Source organism: Leptonychotes weddellii, chromosome 7, assembly GCF_054177405.1.
Source record: "Leptonychotes weddellii isolate Sample4059 chromosome 7, ASM5417740v2, whole genome shotgun sequence".
NCBI lineage: Eukaryota > Metazoa > Chordata > Mammalia > Carnivora > Phocidae > Leptonychotes > Leptonychotes weddellii.
This window is the reverse complement of record NC_138375.1, coordinates 98022545-98043619: the sequence shown is the minus strand read 5'-3', so window position 1 is coordinate 98043619 and position 21075 is coordinate 98022545. Positions and strand designations below refer to the sequence as shown.

Genomic DNA, 21075 nt, shown 5'->3' with positions numbered 1-21075 from the left:
TAGCATAATCTATTTTAGCCATGTCTCAGAAATTCTATTTTGTACACAATCTTCTCAGAAGGGGCTATAATGAACTGGATCAGTATAATGATGTTTTTTTTCTTTTCTATTTCTTGATCAAAAGTTAATTCTACCCATATGTTCTCAAAATGTTTCAGGAATTTCAAGGTTTGCTTTAACTTACTTACCAGCAATTAAAAACAAATGTGTGTTCATAGTGAGACAATGAAACATAAGTCACGAGTATAAACACAATTCTGTTTTTTACATGTGGTTTTGGGAATGGATTTTGAACAGAGCTGTAAGTTAGTTAGAATCTTTGCTGCACTTAACCTATCACAATGTATACCCAATGAGACATGTCCTGCCCAAATGGGTAATTTTGATAAAGTGATGGTCCAACAAGTGAAGTGAACAGATATAGTCATAAGCCCAGTGGTTAGTGGCAGTTTATAGAAACAAATTCATTATGGTCGTGAGATTATTTTTAGTTCTTTGGTCAACCTCTATGCATTGTTTCATAGCAATATATAATGAGGGTGTGGAACCGTAATTTTTGAGGGCTTTTGTTTGTTTTCATTTTTCCACTTGGTTCAGGAATACAGACAAAGGAGATACAAATTCTATCAAGGATATGCTAGGAAATACAAAAGAGATAAAAGCTGTGCTCAGTATTGAAGAATATGTTGGATTTTAAGGGGTGCAGGTATAGATGCAGAATCCCTCCATGAGGAGTAGATAGTAACACGAATAGGTGGAAATGCTAGTTAAGGTACGAAGTAGTGAAAAAACCCAATTATCTTTGTTGGAGATTCCTGGTAGTATTTCAGGTTATTTTAATGTTTTTTTGGTTTTCAAAGCTTATAAAATTATGAAATGATCATATATTATTTTTATAATCATAAAATAAGTAAAAACAAATGAAACCATTAATTGTTTATAATTTGTGAGTTATATTTTAAATCTCATTCTGGAGGGCTGGGATAGTGTTTCAAACAGCATTATCTGAAAACTTGTAGAAATGCAAATTTTTGAATTCCACTGAACCAGACTCTCTAGGGGCAGAACAGAGCAAGTGGTGATTCTGATGCAACTCAAGTTTGAGAACTATTGTTAAAAGGTATCACTGTTTTTTTTAAGGATAAGGCAAATTAAACTCAAAAACAGTAAATAACTTCCCAACCTCACTCACATGGCAAGGGATATCAATTAGCCTTCTTGAGATCCTAAGCATGTACATTTTCGATCAAGCCCCATTACCTTCAATATGAATGTATTATTTTTTAAAAAAGAAGCAAGTGGACATAACTATTACTGGACTAATTTATTTTGACATTCTATCCATAAATGTACAATTTCTGCAATGGTTGTATTAAATGAGGAATTAAAGTTTCCTTATAACATGCACAAGGTTCAAAAACTGGCTGACCTGCAGAACATCTAGTATAATTCTGAAAAGTAGTATTTTGTGAATTTGGGCTACTATAACACAGCACCCTAGACTTGGTGAGTTTTACAAAAAAAACAGAAATTTCTTTCTTACAGTTGTGGTGGCTAGAAGTCCAAGATCAGGGTGCCAGCATAGTTGAGTTCTGGTGAGTACCCTCTTATAGGTTGTATATTACCCTGTTGACTTGGATTATCCTGCTAGCTCTCCCCCCATCTTCTCAGAGAGGCACTACTTCTCAAAGATCCTACCTCTAAATACCATCACACTGGGGATTAGATTTTGAATATGAATTTGAAGGGAACACAAGTCTCCAACCTATACTAAGCACTTAGTACATATTTTATATTCCTTACAGGAAGAGTTGGCCTAATATTCCCAGTAAATTGTTTAAAATAGGAGCTGGATAACATAACCTAGAAATGTGGGCGGAAGTGAATGGGGCAAATTTTGACCCAACAGGAGAATACACATAGGAAGGAGCTAACAGTTAATACCTTGCCTTCTTCCTCCACCCTCTACATGCTAGAGATTTACATTTAAATTTACATTTAACACATAGTAAAAAAAAAAAAACTGTAAAAAAGTATCATGGGTAAAGATCTATTTAAGAGTTTCATATTTGTTCATAGTCCACCTCTTTGTTATGCAGAAGCAAAATTTGTAGAAATTGCATTCTAAAATATGTACACATGCAAGTAAAATCCTGAGTTTGGACCTTGGAAGGCATAATTTAATCAAATTTAAAAAGTAACCACTGTCCTAATTCTAATCAGACTTCATAAGCTCAAATCTACTAGATAACTGAGAAATTTAAGCTTTGATGCTTACCCAATATATTCACCATCATTAGTCTTATTAATATAATTCAGTATTCATGGATACAGAATAAAATATATCTCATTTTTAAAGCACAGTTACCCCTAAATGAAGAGAGTATATAGTTCTTGATAGCAAGTCTATACTAGTAATGAGTTTTTAGGGTAATTGTCTACAGGAGTGACAGGAAGCTACTAAAAGCCACGACTTGCATTTTCCCATCCCCTCTGCTTCATGGGGAAAGCTATTTAAAATTTGTGAAAAATATTATTTTTTTCCTTTGTCCTGTATTTCTGATCAGAAACCTTGTGTAACTCTAGTATAAGACCTCATTATAGTCCCCACTGGGGGATGCTTTTCCCTCCCGTCATTGTGAAAAGGTCAAGATCTAAAGACTTCTGACCTGTGAGGTGACAGATTGAAATAGCATGGAAGGACATGGCTGTCTCTAGAGTACTTCTCTCAAAGACTCTTCTTTCCAGACCACTGAGAATATAAACAGTATCCTAATTTATGCTGCTTTATGTTTATACACCAGGTAAAAGGTTTATCAACAGATATTGACCTTGCTTTCAACTGCTAGAACAAGTGACTAATATTAAACTAAAATCATTTTTTTTAAGGTAGTCTCAAAACTATTTTGGCTTACCCTACAACTCTGTGCAGAATGACTCAGAACTATTCACTAAAAAATAATCTTGGCTCAGCTTTCATGCCTCTCACTTGACAAATCTCCAGGAAAAAGATCAATGACCAGTCTCAAAAGAATATATTGTAAAATGAATATAGCACTATCATTCACTTAATTGCATTTATAATTTTAAATATTGACATACAAGCAACATTACAGAATACATATCACTGTAACTTTTTCACTGAACCATAGCCCTCAACGATCTGTCTACCTTGTCCTCAGAACCAGCCATGAGGATTACTATTACTGTCATCTATAAATATTTTTTGTGGCATTAAGATTTATTCTGACATATAAAAAACATTGAAAATGGCAAATACATAGCAATCACAATTATATCATTTGGGAAGGTAGAGTGGTAATGTAGTGGCTTATATTTGCAAAAAATGAAAGTATAATAATCCTATTTCCTGTATTCTTTATATGTAACTCTTGAATTTTTTTGCATGGGCCAGTCATTATCCAAAAGCTGGATAATGACTATCTCCAAAGTAATGTATTACATGTAAAAATCCAAGAATAAAATAAATTAGGGCTAGTAATCAAATTGAGTTAAAAGTCCCCAGTACTCTTGTAATCTCCTAATTTCCTCACAGTTTGAGAAAGTACTTGAAAGGATCTTATAACCAAGACCCCAAGAAACCCAGAAGAGAAGATATTTGACATATTCTATTGTGGTCCCTTTCCAAAGAGAATTTCAACATTCTCAGCATAGCAATCAGCTTGGAAATTTATCAACCTTGTTTTTAGATGAAATGGTAAATCTATCATTCTGAGGTGAGGACCACCATTTTATGGTTTGCCCCATTGCATACACTGGCATGATCCCTTTAAATTATGAACTACGACCATGCATAAAGTAAAATGACTAATGATTACACATTGTCTCTACTAGTCACGTTTCAGGTTAGTCTATTAGCCTGGTTTATTTTTTTTAAAGAAATAAAATAGTGTACACACAGCTGAAGTTGCTTATGTTCCCCATACACAAGCCATCTTTCTCTACTCCTTCCCTCAAAGTGAAACCACTATTAAGTTAGTATACTGATGTTTAAATTTTAAAATTTCTATTTATTATATATCCATGAAAAGATACCATCTGCTTACTATGATTTTAATGTATGTAATGGTATTACATTCTTTTGCTTACTTGACATGTTTTTTAATTACTGCATTAAACATTTAGATCTAGTGATTCTCACTTATTTTGGTACTATACAGTATTACATTGATATATGCACTATGGTTTAATTCTCCATCCCTTTATTGATAGACATTTGTGTTGTTTAATTTTTCTCTATTACAAATAATGCTCTTGGGTACCCTGTGCATATTTCTTACACATAGGTAAGAGAATGCTAAGAAATGGAACTGTTAGGTTGTAGGATATGCTTCTTTTCAACTTAAGAGATACTACCCTCCAAAGCAGCTGGGTATCAGATTTTAATTCTCATATCCTCTTAAAATTTCAAATTATAACTCTTTTCAACATAATGGGTTTGAAATGATAACTTGTGTTTTACTAATAGTGTGGTTTCTGTTTTCATCCTTACCTCCCTAATTGTGTTTTCTCCTGGATTATCATATTCTTACTAACTGATCAGAATTATTTTGGGTTTTTCTACTGCCTGTAATACATGTTGGTTGTATTCTCTAGGTTACTGGGGTTCCTTTAATATTGTTTCTTTTTACTATTGAAGTTATAAATGTTAGAGTTGAAATTACTGATCTTACTCTATGATTTATATCGTTTTGAAAAAAAACCTCCCCTGCCTAAATGTTGAATGCTATTACAAATGTTGAATTACAAAGTTTTTCCCCCTCATGTTTAGGTCTATATCATCTACATAGTATATATGCATCCTTCCCTAATATATATAACAGTCCCACAAAGACTAAATTCTCTTGAGTGCTTTGTTTTTTCCTATTGATCTATCTTTCCCTGAGCCAATAGCATGTATTTTAATCACCTTAGCTTTATAGGAAGTCTTGATATTTGATTAAAGGAGCTCACCCCTTTACCTCTATGATGTATGTTATAAATCACTTGAGAAATTAATTAAAAGAAATTTTGATTATAATTGCACTGAATCTTGTGGCTAATTTAGACATAATTTTCATCTTTAATCATACTTGCCATACCTAAAATTTGTACAGGTATCTTAGAATTTATTTAGGCATTTTATAGGTCCCATATATCTGTATTTACCTCAAGTTTACTGAGGTATAACTAATATAGAGTAAAATAAATCGTTTGGTTAGTTTTGACAAATGTGTAAAGTCATATTATACCTCCTAAGACAGAATATTTTCATCACCTCCAAAAGTTTCCCTGCAGGCCATTGTACCTAATGTGTTCCCCACCCACTACCCCTTGGCAACCACTAATGTGATATCTGTCCCTAGAGTTTCACGTTTCCCAGAATATCATTATTTCCACTTAGCATCATGCTTTTAAGATACATCCCTTTTGTTCTATATAAGAAAAATTCACTCCTTTTAGCACTAAGTATTATTTCTTTGAGTGGACGTGCCATGATTATCCATTCGCCTGCTGTGATGTACATGTGTGTTGTTTCCAGTTTAGGTGATGATGAATAAAGCAGTCATAAATATTGACTTACAGGCTTGGTGTGGACATATTTTTGCATTTTTCTTGGGTAAGTACCTAAGTGCTGACTGGACTGCTCTGTCATGCAGTTAAGAGTATTGTTTTTAAAAAATCATTACTATTCATGATTTATACTCTCACCCCTGCCACTGCAAAATGCAGTGGGGAGGGATTCTTAGGAGCTATGAGCAGATTCATCTACTCTGGGTCACAGACAAAAAGGCTCTGGTTTGAAAGAGCAACTAGAATATAAAGGAACTGACTGTAGAAATTTGCTAAATAGGAAAATAGCTAGAACTCTCTTTGGGGTTGGAGGGGCTAGCAACTGCTAGAGTTTACCACACCTCCCATGCCCCAGACCTTGATAGCACAGAATAAAGCAACATCTGGAATCCCCAGCTAGCCCACTGCATTAGTAAGCTTTGGGCACCTAGCCTATACCAGCTCTAGCCATTTCACCATGGCGTCGCTAGTGAGGCACAGAAGGGGACTTCCCTGAACAGTGCTCACTACAGCTCCAGCTCCAGCTATCTCACCAACATGACACAGGCACAAAGCACACAAAAACCCTCCAGGCCTGTGCCATTTCAGTTCCAGAAAACTCACATGCTTCAGTTGTCCCACCAGCTCCCACACCACTCAGAGCACCCAAAGACTCCAAGAAGAGACAAAGGCATTATATCATGGTAAGGGGGTCTAGCCAAGAAGAGAATATAACAGTTATAAGTATCTATGTACCCAGCAATGGAACATCTAAATATATAATGCAAGTATTAACAGACAAAAGGAGAAATCGACAGTAATAGAATAACATCCCACTTCCATCAAGGGATAAATCATCCAGACAGAAAATCATTAAGGAAACAATGGCTCTGAAAGAAACATTAGCCCACGTGAACTTCACAAATATATACATGAAAAAACAGTAGGATATACATTCTTTTCAAGTGCACACAGATCATTCCCCAGGGGAAATCACATATTAGGCCACAAAACAAGTTTAAATAAATTTCAGAAGATTGAAATCCTATCAAGCATCATTTCTCACCACAACAGTATTAAACTAGAAATCAATTACAAGAAAAAAGCCCACAAAAACACACAGAGGCTGAATGACATGCTACTAAATAACCAATGAGTCAATGAAAAAATTGGAGACATGGAGACAAATGGAAATAAAATGGCCCCAAATTTTGGGGATACAGTAAGCAGTTCTAAGAAGTTTATAGCAATACAGGTCTACTTTAAGAAACCACAAAAATCTCAAACAACCTAACCATACATTTAAAGGAACTAGATAAAGAAAAACAAAGTTCAAAGCAGGTAGAAGGAATGAATTAATAAACATCACAGTAAAAATAAATATGATAGATACTAAAAAGAATAGAAATAATCAATGAAACCCAAAGATGGTTCCTTCAAAAGGTAAACAATTTTAATAAGCCTTTATCCCAGACTCACCAGGAAAAAAGGAGAGAAGACTCTAATAAATAAAATTATATATGAAAAGAGAAGTAACATCCAACACCATAAAATACAAATGATTATAAGAGACTACTATGAAAAATTATATGCTAACACATTGGACAACCTAGAAGAAATGGATCAATACCTAAAAATATACATTCTTCCAAAAGTGAATCAGGAAGAAATAGATGATCTGAACAGACTAATTACTAGTAACAAAATTGAACCAGTAATTAAAAAAACTGCGCCCCCACCAAAAAAAAAAAAATCCCAACAAACATTTAAAGAAGAGTTAATATCCATTCTTCTCAACTTAGAAGAAAAAAAAAAGAGAAAATCCTTCCGTATTCATATTACCAAAGCCAGCACTACCCTGATATCAAACAAAACCAGATAAAGACATTACAAAAAAAAAAAAGACAAGCCAATATCCCTGATGAACAGACATACAAAAATTCTCAACAAAATATGAGCAAACCACATTCAACAATACATTAAAAGAATCATTCTCCGAAATCAAGTGGGATTTATTCCAGGGAAGAAGGACAGTTCTCTGTATTCACATATCCATCAATGTGACACATCACATTAAAAAAATTAAAGGATAAAAAACATCAAAATCCAACTCCATTCATGATCTCAACAAAATGGGTTTAGAGGGAACATACTTCAACATAACAAAGGCCATATATAACAAAGCCACAGCTAATATCACACTCAGTGGTGAAAATCTGGAAGATTTTCCTGTGAGGTCTAAGGACAAGACAAGGATATCCACTCTTACCAATTGTATTCAACATAGTATTGGACGTCCTAGCTACAGCAGTCAGACAAAATAAATAAAAGGTATCAAATTGGTAAGGAAGAAGTTAAAATTTTATTCTCTGCAGAGAACATGATACTATATCCACCAAAAACCATTAGAACTAATAATGAATTCAGTTTGTGGGGTTTAAAATTAATGCACAGAAATCTGTTGCATTTTTTTTAAGTTTTTAATCACCCAGTGCTCATCACAACAAGTGCACTCCTTAATCCTCATCATCTTTCACCCATGTCTCCACCCACCTGCCCTCTGTAACCTCAGTTTGTTCTCTATAGTTAAGAGTCTGTTTCTTGGTTTGTCTCTCTCTCTTTTTTCCCCTTAAGAAATCTGTTGCATTTTTATTAGTGCATTAATAAAGAATAAAACTATAATAAGATATCACCTCATACCAGCCAAAATGACTAAGACACTAATAAAATGCACCAATAATGACATTGCAGAAAGAGAAACTAAGGAAATAATTCCTTTTACCATTGCACCAAAAATATAAAAATACCTAGAAATAAAGTTACTCAAGGAGGAAAGATCTGTCTTCTGATAACTGTAAAAGAATTATTTATGCAAGAAACTGAATATGATTCAAACATGAAAAGATATTCCATCCATGGATTGAAAGAATATTGTTAAAATGTCCATATTACCCAAAGTCATCTACAGATCCAATGCAATCCCTATCAGTAAACCAATACTATTTTTCACAGAAGTAGAATGGATAATCCTAAAATTTATATGGAACTACCAAAGACTCAGAAAAGCTAAAGCAATTTGAAAAAGGAGCAAAGCTGCAGGTATCACAATCCCAGATTTCAAGATATACTACACATCTATACTACTTGAAACAATATGGTGCTGGCATAATAGACACCTAGATCAATGGAACAGGATACAAAGCTCTAGAGTAAACCCACATTTATATGCTCAGTTAATCTACAACAAAAGAGGCAAGATTATACACAGGGGAAAAGACATTTTCTTCAATAGGTGGTGTTGGGAAAACTGGATCGCTTCTAAAACCATACACAAGGAGGTAAAGGATCTGTACTCTAGAAACTACAGAACACTTACGAAAGAAATTAAGACACAAAGAGATGGAAAAGCATTCCATGCTCATGGAATGGAAGAATAAACATTGTTAAAATGTCTATGCTGCCCAGAGCAATCTACACATTCAATGCAATCTCTATCAAAATGCCATTGACATTTCTCACAGAGCTGGAACAAACAATCCTAAAATTTGTATGGAACCTGAAAAGACCCCAAATTGCCAGGGGAATGTTGAAAAAGAAAACCAAAGCTGGGGACATCACAATGCCTGAGTTCAAGCTATATTACAAAGCTGTGATCAAGACAGCATGGTATTGGCACAAAAACAGACACCTAGATCAATGGAACAGAATAGAGAGCCCAGAAATGGACCCTCAACTTTATGGTCAACTAATCTTCAACAAAGCAGGAAAGAATAGCCAATGGAAAAAAGACAGTCTCTTCAATAAATGCTGCTGGGACAATTGGACAGCCACATGCATAAGAATGAAACTGGACCATTCTCTTACACCATACACAAAGATAAACTCAGAATGAATGAAAGACCTCAGTGTGAGACAGGAATCCATCAAAATCCTAGAGGAGAACACAGGCAGCAACCTCTTCGACCTCGGCCACAGCAACTTCTTCTAAGACACGTCTCTAAAGGCAAGGAAAACAAAAGCAAAAATGAACTATTGGGACTTCATCAAGATAAAAAGTTTCTGCACAGCAAAGGAAACAGTCAATAAAACTAAAAGACAACCTATGGAATGGGAGAAGATATGTGCAAATGACACTACAGATAAAGGGCTGGTATCCAAGATCTATAAAGAACTCAAATTCAACACCCAAAAAACAAATAACCCAGTCCAAAAATGGGCAGAAGACATGAACAGACACTTCTACAAAGAAGACATACAAATGGCTAACAGACACATGAAAAAATTCTCCACATTACTTGCCATCAGGGAAGTGCAAATCAAAACCACAATGAGATACCACCTTACACCTAACATTAATTTTGTTAATGGCGAAAATTAACAACAGGAAACAAGTGTTGGCAAGGATGTGGAGAAAGGGTAACCCTCTCACACTGTTGGTGGGAATGCAAGCTGGTACAGCCACTCTGGTAAAGAGTATGGGGATTCCTCAAGATGTTAAAAATAGAGTTACCCTACAACCCAGCAATTGCACTACTGGGTATCTACCCCAATGATACAGATGTAAAGAAGGGGCACACACACCCCAATGTTCATAGGAGCAATGTCCACAATAGCCAAACTGTGGAAGGAGCTGAGATGTCCTTCAACAGATGAATGGATAAAGAAGATGTGGTTCATATATACAATGGAATATTACTCAGCCATCAGAAAGGATGAATATCTACCATTTGCATTGACATGGATAGAACTGGGGGGGATTATGCTTAGTGAAATAAGTCAAGCAGAGAAAGACAATTATCATATGGTGTTACTAATATGTGGGATATAAGGAATAGCACAGAGGACCATAGGGGAAGGGAGGGAAAACCGAATGGGAAGCAATCAGAGAGGGAGACAATCCATGAGAGACTCTGGACTCTAGGAAACAAATTGAGGGTTGTAGAAGGGAGCAGGTGATGGGCGTTAAGGAGGGCATGTGACCTGATGAACACAGGGTTTTATAAACAACTAATGAATCACTGAACACTACATCAAAAACTAATGATGTACTATAGGTTGGCCAATTGAATTTAATAAAAGAAAAACATACACAAAAATAAATTCAAAATGTATTGTTGGATTTGGTTTCCTAGTATTTTACTGGAATTTGTGCATCCATATCCATCATGGATATTGGCATGTAGGCCACATTGTGACTTGAAACCATAAAACTCCTAAGAGAAAAACATAGGCAGTGAGATGTGGGATAGACATCAGCTTTAGCAACATTTTTCTAGATATGTCTCCTCAGTCAGGAGAAACAAGAGCAAAAGTAAATTATGGGACTACACCAAAATAAAAAGTTTTTGCACAGTGAAGGAAAGCAGCCACAAAATTAAAAGGCAATCTATTGAATGAGAGAAGGTATTTGCAAAGGACATATCTGATAAGGGCCTAATATTCAAAATATATAAAAACAACACAAAAAACCCAATTATCCAATTAAAATGGGTAAAGGATGTTAATAGACATTTTTCTAAGGAAGACCTACAGATGGCCAGCAGACACATGAAAAGATGCTCACCATCACTCATCCAACAGGGAAATGCAAATCAAAACCACAATGAGATACCACCCCACACCAGTCAGAATGGCTGATATCAGAAAGAAATAACAACATGGGTGAGGGTATGGAGAAAAGGGACTTCCGTGCAATGTTGGTGGGAAGGTCAAATTGTGCAACCACTGTAGAAAACAGTACATAGGTTCGTCAAAAAATTACAAACAGTAATACCACATAATCCAGAAATTTCACTACTGGATGTTTACCCAAAGAAAAAGAAAACACTAATCAAAAAGATGGAAGTGCAATCTAAGTGTTGAGAGGTGAATGGATAAAGAAAAGGTAGTATAAATATATAGTGGAATATTACGCAGCCATAAAAGGGAATTAGATCTTGCCATTCATGACAACATGGATGGACTTAGTGGGCATCATGCTAAGTGAAATAGGATAAAGACAAATACCATAATATTTCACTTTATGTGAAATCCAAAACAAACCAAGAAAAAGGAACAGACCCTGAAATAGAGAGTCAACCTGATGGTTTCCAGAAGAAAGGGTGGAGGGGAATGAGCAAAGCGGGTCAAGGGGAGTGGGACACAAAGGCTTCCAGTATGGAATGTATAAGTCACAGAGATGAAACATACAGCACAGCAAATATAGTTAATAGTATAATTATAGTACTGTATGATATATTGTGGTGAGCACAGCTTAACATACAGAGGTGTTGAATCACTGTGTTGTATACTGAAACTGATATAACGCTATATGGCAACTACCCTTCAATAAAAAAAGATCAAAAACAAGACAAGGGTGCCTACTCTTACCACTCCTATTCAGTACACTACTGGAAATCCTTGCAGAGCAGTCAGAAAGGAAAGAGAAATAAAAAGCATTAGAATTGTACATGAAGAAGTAAAACTGTCACTATATGAAGATATGGTTTTTTTTATACTTTTTTTTTTTAATTTTATTTATTTGACAGAGAGAGAGACAGTGAGAGAGGGAACACAAGCAGGGGGAGTGGGAGAGTGAGAGGCAGGCTTCCCGCGGAGCAGGGAGCCCAATGCGGGGCTCGATCCCAGAACCCTGAGATCATGACCGGAGCCGAAGGCAGACGCTTAACGACTGAGCCACCCAGGCGCCCCAAGATATGGTTTTATAAATAGAAATAACTAAAGGCTGGGGCACCTGGGTGGCTCAGATGGTTAAGCGTCTGCCTTTGGCTCAGGTCATGATCTCCAGGTCCTGGGATCGAGCCCCATGTCCTGCTCCCAGCTCAGCAGGGAGTCTACTTCTCCCTCTCCCTCTGCCTCTCCCCCTACTTGTGCTCTCTGTATGTCTCTGAAATGAATTAAAAAAAAAAAAAAACTTAAAAAAAAAAAGAAAATACTAAAGTCTACACCTAAAAACTGTTGTATCTCAACAAATTCAGTGAAGTTGCAGGAAACAAAATTATCATGAAAAAAGTAGTGTTTCTATACACTAACAATGAAATACATGAAAATGAAATAAAATGATCCCATTTACAATAGCATAAATAAACCTATACAATCCTTACTAACAAACTTAACCAAAGAAGTGAAAGATCACTACTCTGGAGACTTCAAGATATTGCTGAGAGAAAAAAGACATACATAAATGAATAGTATTCTCTGTTTATGGATTGGAAGAATTAGTATTGTTAAAATACCTATATTATTAAACACACTATAGATTCAATGCAATCTCTATCAAGATTTTAATGGCAATTTTTATAGGAGTAAAAAACAGTCCTAAAATAAAATGGAACCATAGCAACCTGGAATAGCCAAAGTGATTCTCACAAGAAGAAAAAAGCATGAGCAATCAAACCACTTGATTTTAAGCCATACTATCAAGGCATAGTCTATTAAAACAGTGTGGTTCTGCTATAAAAACAGGCAAATAAATCATTGGAATAGAATTAAGAGACCAGAAGTAAGCCCAAGCATATACTATCAGTATTTAATTACAGGGCCAATATAGTTCAATGGAGAAAAGACAGTCTTTAATAAATGGTGCTAAGAAAATTAGGTATTCACATGTAAAAGAATAAAACTAGATCCCCATTTTATGCCACTAACAAAAATTAACTTGAAATGACTTAAACATAAGACCTGAGACCCTGAAACTCCTAGAAGAAAAAAGGAAAAATGTTCTTTGCTGTGGGTCTTGCCAATGATTTTTTGGATGTGGCACCTAAAGTATAAGCAACAAAACAAAAAACAGTGAGACTACCTCAAACTAAAAAGCTCCTGTATAGCAAAAGAAATTATCAACAAAGTGAAAAGGCAATCTATAGAGTGGAAAAATTTATTTGCAAACTATATATCTGATAGGGGGTTAATATAATATATAAAAAGTTCATGCAAATAAAAATTAAAAAGCAAACAACAAATGATCTAATTAGGCAATCTAAAGGGGCAATAGACCTGAATATACATTTTTCCAAAGATGACTTGCAAAAGGCCGACATGGACATGAAAAGATGCTCAGTAACAGTATCATCAGGGAAATGCAAATTAAAAATACTATCAGATATCACCTTATACCCATTACAATGGCCATGATAAAAAAAAAAATACATATAGTTCTGCCCACCATTGCACCTACAATAGTTGAAACTGGTCACTGCAGACAACCAGGGTGGGGGCCAACCCCACCCATAAGTGCACCCACAGTAGTCACAGATCATTCACTACAGGAGGGTGCATGTAGCCCACACAGGGGACACTCTCAGAGCATCTAGTGCTCATGACCAGGGGGCACTGTGCTCCTGGGCCATATAGGAGGCCTTCTACAGAAAACCACTACTTTCTTTTTTTTTTTTTTAAATTTTATTTATTTGACAGAGAGACACAGCGAGAGAGGGAACACAAGCAGAGGGAGTGGGAGAGGGAGAAGCAGGCTTCCCGCTGAGCAGGGAGCCTGATGCGGGGCTCGATCCCAGGACCCTGGGATCATGACCCGAGCCGAAGGCAGACGCTTAATGACTGAGCCACCCAGGCGCCCCAACCACTACTTTCAAAATCTAGAGACATAGCTGGCCTACTTAATGCAAAGAAACAAACACAGAGGATAAGACAGAATAAGGAGACAGAGAAACATACTCCAAACAAAAGTATAAGACAAAACCTGAGAAAAAGATCTAAATGAAATGAATCAATCTACTGAAAAAGAGTTAAAAGTTATCGCCATAAGAATGCTTGTTGAAAATTAAAGAAAGATGCATTAACTCAGGGAGAAGTTCAAAAAAGAGAAAATATCACAGCTGGAAAATACAATAAATGAAATAAAAAAATACACTAGAGGAAAACAACAGCAGATTAGAGAAAGCACAAGAATGGATCAGCAAGCTAGAAGACAGGAGAGAGGAGAGTGGAAATCACTCATACTGAACAGAAAAAAAAAGGTAATAGGTTAATAGACTTCTGGGACAGTATCAAGCATACTAACATTTGTGTTGTAAGGGTCCTAGAAGGAGAGGACAGAGAAAGGCACAAGAACTTTATTTAAAGAAATAGCAGCTGTAAACTTCCCTAACTTGGGGAAGGAAACAGACATTCAGGTCTAGAAAAGAGAGAGCACCAAATAAGAAGAACTCAAAAAGGTCCATACAAAGAAACATAATAATTAAAATGTCAAAAATCAAAAAGAAAATCTTAACTATCAGCTGATTCTTTAGCTGACACTTTGCAGGCCATAAGAAAGTGGCATGATATAGTCACAGTGCTGAAAAGAAAAATCACACAACCAAGAATACTCTACCCTGCAAGATGGTCATTCAGCATTAAAGGAGAAGTAAAGGAGTTCATCACCACTAAAAAAAGAAGAGTTAATACATATTCTTCTCAAACTATTCCAAAAAATAGAAGAGGAAGGAAAGCTTCCAAAGTCATGCTATGAAGCCAGTATTACCTTGATTAAAAACAAATAAACAAACAAACAAAAAAACAGGGTGCCTGGGTGGCTCAGTCAGTTAAGTGGTTGCCTTCAGCTCAGGTCATGGTCCCAGGGTCTTGGAATCAAGTCCCGCATCAGGCTCCCTGCTCAGTGGGGAGCCTGCTTCTCCCTCTGCCTGCCACTCCCCCTGCTTGTGCTCTCTCTCTGTCAAATAAATAAAATCTTAAAAAAAAAAAAAACAAAGATACTACAAAACAGAAACAAAAACAAATGAAAAAACTACAAGCCAATACCCTAATGAAGATAGATGTAAAAATCCTTAAAATAATAGCAAACCAAATGCAATACAGTAAAAGAATAATTCACCATAATCAAGTGGAATTTATTCCAGCAAAGGATGGTTCAGTATTAACAAATCTATCAACAGGATTCAGCACATTTACAAAATGAAGGATAAAAACCATATGGTTGCTGGAGTGGAGGGGAGTGGGAGGGATGGGGCGGCTGGGTGACGGACATTGGGGAGGGTATGTGCTATGGTGAGCACTGTGAATTGTGTAGGACTGATGAATCACAGACCTGTACCCCTGAAACAAGTAATACATTATATGTTAATAAAAAACCACCACAAAACAACAACAAAAAACAAACATATGGTCATCTCAATAGATGCAGAGAAATCATCTGACAAAATTCAACATCCATCCATGATAAAAACGTTCAGCAAAGTGGATTTAGAAGGAACATACCTCAACATAACGAAAGCCATATATGATAAGCCCATGTTTAACATCATACTTGATGGTAAAAATCTAATAGCTTTGCCTGTAAGATCTGGAACAAGACAAGAATGTTCATTCTTGCTAGTTTTATTCAGACTAGTATTAGAAATCATAGGTCCACCAATCAGAAAAGAAGAAGAAAGGAAAGGCATCAAATCAGTAAGGAAGAAGTTAAACAGTATTAGCAGATGACATGACATTATATATAGAAAACCCCTAAAGGCTCCACCAAATAACTATTAGAACCAGTAAATGAACTCAGTAAAGTTGCAAAATATAAAATTAATATACAGAAATGTATTATGTTTTTATATACTATAATAAACTATAAGAAAGAAATTAAGAAAAATTCTTATTTACGATTGCATCACAAGGAATCAAACAACTGGAAATAAATTTAACCAAGGAAATTAAAGACTGTAAGACAATGATGAAGGAATTTGAAGGAGACGGGTGCCTGGGTGGTTCGGACTCTTGGTTTTGGCTCAGGTTATGATGACACGGTTGTGGGATGTCAGGTTCTACACTCATCATGGAGTCAAAATTCCAATTACCAAATATGTAAGTCATGGGGACGTAATGTATAGCACAGGGAATATAGTAAGTATTCTTTCAATAAATGTATGGTAACATGTTAACTATACACTTACCATGATGAACATATTTCATCATGTATGTTATTGTCTATTCTCTATGTTGTATACCTGAAACTAATATATCAACTATACCTCAATTAAATATACATATATCTTATATACACATACATACATATATACATGGAAGAGAACAAAAGCTGGGAGGAGGTGGAGAAAATAAACTCATACACTTCTGGTGGGACTGTAAATTGTTGCAGTCACTATGAAAAATAGTATGGAGGATTTTCAAAAAATGAAAAGCCAAATTACTGTATGATCCAGTACGTCTACTTCAAGTAATATATCCAAAGGAAATGAAAACACTAAGAAAGAGTATCTGCTTCCCCATGGTCAGAGCAGCGTTACTGACAAGAGCCACGACATGGAAACAACTTAAGCGTCTATCAATAGATGGATGAATAAAGAAGTTGTGGCATATATACAATGCGGTATTGCTCAACTATTAAAAACACAAAACAAAACAAGGAGATCCTGCCATTTGTGATAACATGGATGGACCCTGACAGCATTATGGTAAGTGAAATGTCAGAGAAAGACAAATATTGTGTGATCTCTCTTATATGTAGAATCAAAAAAACCAAAAACTCATGGAAAAAGAGATTGTATTTGGCATTACCACACGCATGGGGTGGGGGAGGCAAATCAGAGAAAGGTGGTCAAAGTGGATAAGCCTCCAGTTAAAATATAAATAAGTAAGTATGATGGCTGTACTTAACATGATCTAGGTATGAAAAAGTTAAGAGACTAAATCCTGAGAGTTTCCAATAAGGATTTTTTTCTTTCTTTTACTTATAGGAAATGATGGAGGTCAGTAAACTTATTGCAATGATCATTTCATAATATATATAAGTCAAATCATTATTTCTATATACCTTATACAGTAATGTGTCTTAATTATATCTCAATAAAACAGTAAGTGCCATGAAACCATGAGGCAGATTCACTCCTGTGTGGGAGAAAAGGAAGAAGAAAGGTGGAGCAGGAAAGGCATTAAGACTAGAGCACAGTTCTAAAATAATTTTGGCAAAGTTGATAAGGAGTCTTCAAGCCAGTTTTCCCGTTACCATATCCTTTATCCCTCAGGAGTAGCTTCCTCAGTGTACCTGCGGAGCTCAGTTACTGGCTGGAAGCAGCCTGTCAAAAGCACGGCCCTGGCACTAACTCATTGGTGGATTTCAGAGAAGTCACTGGGGGCCAGTTACTTACACTTCCTTTGGTGGGAAAGCTGAGAGCACATTTTCATCTTCACCGCATTCATTTTTTTTTTTTTTTTTTGCAAATGAAGCAGATCTTATGAATCAAAAGAAGGTATCAGCTCTGCCTATATTCTTTTTAATGCAGCTGATGAAAACACACTCTGGCAGTTCTAGAAGGCTCTACTCACATTTTACCTACAAGAAAAGCGAATGTTGTCCTCATCCTGAAGAGAGCACAGGTTTCCCCACTGTGGAACCACAATTGGCACAACTGCCAAAATCCAACATTGTTCCAGCTCAGCTCTAAGAAGTATCTAGAACACCCTGGATCCCAAAACAGGAGAGCCTCAGAGGAGTAAACTCTATCCACAAAGTTTATTTCTATATCTGGAGCATCTAGCCATTCATGTAATCCATGTTTTGCTGGCACTTGCCCTACCGTTAACACTCTTTGCCCCTCAAAAATGTCCTTTCTCTACATTGTTTCCTGGATTCTTCAGGGAATATCCCTCATCCTTACAACCCAATCTTGTTAGCTATTATACAACATCTGGTATTTTAGCTTCTCCCATTCCAGTCAGCTTCCACTGGCCACCACCAAGTATTTACTTCCTTCAATGTTTTGTGGGGGCTCTAGAGATGCCAAAAATGTGTGAATGCTTTAGTAAAAAACAGCCATCATGTATTTTTGTAAAAATGAAGAGAATGGCTTTGCCTGTTTTAAGTTGTTTACCTACTATTTTGAATATTTTAATTATTATGTAAATATTCTTATGATACCTAGACAAATATGTAAGTATTCTTAGGATACCTACATTTTATAGAAATTTCAGTGGCAAAGCTTTTACCAGCATTTCAGTATTGTTCCTTTCCCTCTTTATTAGATGGAGATGAATTCATTTGGAATTAGGCCAAAAGACTCATCTTGGGAAAAACACCATACTGTAACTCATGATTTCCTTTCCCTTTGTTGACTAACTCTTTCTTACTGGGCCAAGCTTATGTGCCCTGTTACCTCTTTGCTGAGGAAACTCCTAGTATTTGGCTTGTTCTCCAATACCATCCTTCACATTGTTTTATTTAATAAACACTAGGCACCTAGGATGTGTGAGGCAAACTGAATGAACAAACTATGGTTGAATTACCTTGAAGATCTTTTTCAAGTACGACAGTCCAATTGCTGGAGAGTTTCCAGTTTTGTTTTGCAGAATCCCAGGGTTCTACTGAGGTATCTTGGGAAGCTGCCAGGGTCTAGGGGACAGATTTTGGTGTAGTAATTATGTTCTGTACTTACTACTTCGAGTAGACAGCTCCAGTTTTTATTTATGTTTATATGTGCATTTATTTATACAATGAGGATCCACTTAAGTTTAATTTTAAAAATCTAAAGACACTGATAATACGCAATATGTTACAAAAATTTAGAGGAAAAAAATCTCAAAATTACTTCAATTTTTCTCTTAAATTTGTATCTCATTTTGTTTGGTGGCCCAATTATACCACAAAGAGTCTTCCAAATTCAAATTCCCCCTCCCTTGCTATGAGAGAATTAGGTAGTGGTTAAGAGCACAAGTAATATATTACATTGTATTAGAAGCCTGCTTTTACTACTACCACTAGTCACTATCTGTGACTTTGAGCAGTTCACTCAGCCTCCCTTCCTCATCTGTAAAAGGGAGTTAATAATAGTACCTTTGTCACTGGATTAGATGAATATGAAGCCAATACCTCTCACATTTGGTAAAGTGATCAGTATTTATTACATGTCTGCCTAACTCCAACTAGCACCTTGAATAATGCCTAAAGCATTAACACACAACAGTAAGGCCATCTTCAAGAAGCATCTGTAGACCTCAGTTTCAGTCACTGCATTGGATTCTTTCTGGTTATAGGATATATGCTTTAATTTGTATCCTAAACTGATAGGATTTGCTTTTTCTTGCTCTCACTATAGTATTTTAGAACTACTTCCCTTGATAGCAGCAACTTTTAAAAATTTTCATGAGTATTTCTTTTTTACATTTTTATCAAATATAGGTTTCAAACAATAAAACAACCATAAGTAACAAAATGGCGACAAGTACAGACCTATCTTACTTTGAATGTAAATGGACTAATGCTCCAATCAGAAGACATGAAGTGACTGAATGGATCAGAAAGCAAAACCCATCTATATGCTGCCTACAAAAGACTCACTTCAGATCCAAAGACACATGCAGACTGAAAGAGAAGGGATGGAAAAGCATTTACCATGCATATGGAAGTGAAAAAAATGCCGAGGTTAGCAATACTTATATCAGACAAAATAGACTGTAAAACAAAGACTGTGACAAGAGACGAAGAGGACACTACATAATCATAAAGGGAAAAATCCAACCAGAAGATACAACAATTTTAGGTATATATGCACCCAACATGGGGGCACCCAAATAAAGAAACTATTAATGGACATAAAGAAAAAAAATGGTAGTGATACAGTAATAGTAGGGGATTTTAATACCCCACTTACTTCCATGCATAGATCATCCAAACCAAAAATTAACAAGGAAACCGTGGTTTTGAATGACACCCTGGACCAGACAGATCTAACAGATATGCTCAACATTCCATCCTAAAACAGTAGCACACACATTCTTTTCAAGTTCACATGGAACAGTCACCAGAATAGATCACATGTTAGGCCATAAAAACAAACAAGCAAAACAAATCTTAACCAATTCAAAAATACAACAGTGTAAAACTAGAAATCAATCACAAGAACATGTCTGGACATAACACAAACAGAAGGAGGCTAAAGAACATGCTACTAAACAATTAGGGGGTCAACCAGGGCATCAAAAAGGAAATAAAAAAAATACAAGGAGACAAATGAAAACACAATGGTCCTAAAGCTTTGGGATGCAGCAGCAGATTTCCTAAGAGGGAAGACGATAGCAATACAGGCCTACCTCAAGAGACAATAAAAAACCTCAAACAACCTTACACCTAAAGGAGTTAGAAAAATAAGAACAAAGCCCAAAGCCAGTAGAAGGAAGGAAATAATAAAGATCAGAGCAGAAATAAATCAAATAGAGACTAAAAAACCCCCAACAGAACAGATCGATAAAACCAGGAGCCGGTTTTTTAAAAATAGCAACAAAAATGATAAACCTTAAGCCAGACTCATCAATAAAAGAAAAAAAGAAAGAGAAAGGCTGAAAGAAAAAAGAGAACTCAAATAAATAAAATCCAAAATGGAGGAAAAGAACAACCGATACCACAGAAATAAAAAAAATATGGGAATATTATGAAAAATTATATGCCAACAAATTGGACAACCTAGAAGAAATGGATAAATTCCTAGAAACATATAGCTTTCCAACACTGAATCAGGAAGAAATGGAAAATTTGAACAGACTGATTATTTTTTTTTTTTTTTTTTT

The 21075-nt window shown here is 35.7% G+C and overlaps 1 long non-coding RNA gene across 1 annotated transcript in view; it reads left to right on the top strand.

The window, feature by feature from the left end:
* Positions 1-21075, top strand: part of LOC145722490 (uncharacterized) — a 71524-nt gene that overhangs the window by 38621 nt on the left and 11828 nt on the right. Inside the window, exon 2 of the long non-coding RNA XR_014146793.1 lies at positions 1546-1595. This is a non-coding gene — a long non-coding RNA (uncharacterized LOC145722490). The remainder of the gene's footprint in view (positions 1-1545; positions 1596-21075) is intronic.